Below are 801 nucleotides of genomic sequence, written 5' to 3'. Positions count from 1 at the left end.
GAGATGGGAATACCAGATCATCTGATCTGCCTTGAGAAATTTGTATGCAGGTCAGGAAGCAACAGTTAGAACTGGACATGGAACAACAGACTGGTTCCAAATAGGAAAAGGAGTACGTCAAGGCTGTATACTGTCACCCTGCTTATTTAACTTATATGCAGAGTACATCATGAGAAACGCTGGACTGGAACAAACACAAGCTGGAATCAAGATTGCTGGGAGAAATATCAATCACCTCAGATACCAGATGAAACCACCCTTATGGCAGAAAGTGAAGAGGAAGGAACTAAAAAGCCTCTTGATGAAAGTGAAAGAGGAGAGTGAAAAAGTTGGCTTAAAGCTCAACATTCAGAAAACGAAGATCATAGCATCCGGTCCCACCACTTCTTGGGAAATAGATGGGGAAACAGTGGAAACAGTGTCAGACTTTATTTTTCTGGGCTTCAAAATCAGTACAGATGGTGACTGCAGCCATGAATTTAAAAGATGCTTACTCCTTTGAAGGAAAGTTATGACCAACCTAGATAGCATATTTAAAAGCAGAGACATTACTTTGCCAACAAAGGTCCGTCTAGTCAAGGCTAGGTTTTTCCTGTGATCATGTATGGATGTGAGAGTTGGACTGTGAAGAAAGCTGAGCGCCAAAGAATTGATGCTTTTGAACTGTGGTGTTGGAGAAGACTCTTGAGAGTCCCTTGGACTGCAAGGAGATCCAACCAGTCCATTCTGAAGGAGATCAGCCCTGGGATTTCTTTGGAAGGAATGATGCTAAAGCTGAAACTCCAGTACTTTGGCCACCTC

At 42.7% G+C, this 801-nt stretch overlaps 1 protein-coding gene across 1 annotated transcript in view; it reads right to left on the bottom strand.

Annotated features, from left to right (window-relative positions):
• NKX6-2 (NK6 homeobox 2) overlaps nucleotides 1-801 on the bottom strand; it is a 17,928-nt gene that overhangs the window by 908 nt on the left and 16,219 nt on the right. The gene's annotated exons all lie outside the window — the stretch shown is intronic.

Source organism: Bison bison, unplaced genomic scaffold, assembly GCF_000754665.1.
Source record: "Bison bison bison isolate TAMUID 2011002044 unplaced genomic scaffold, Bison_UMD1.0 scf7180017853731, whole genome shotgun sequence".
In the NCBI taxonomy this organism is placed as follows: Eukaryota; Metazoa; Chordata; class Mammalia; order Artiodactyla; family Bovidae; genus Bison; species Bison bison.
This window is presented reverse-complemented; position numbering and strand designations above follow the sequence as displayed.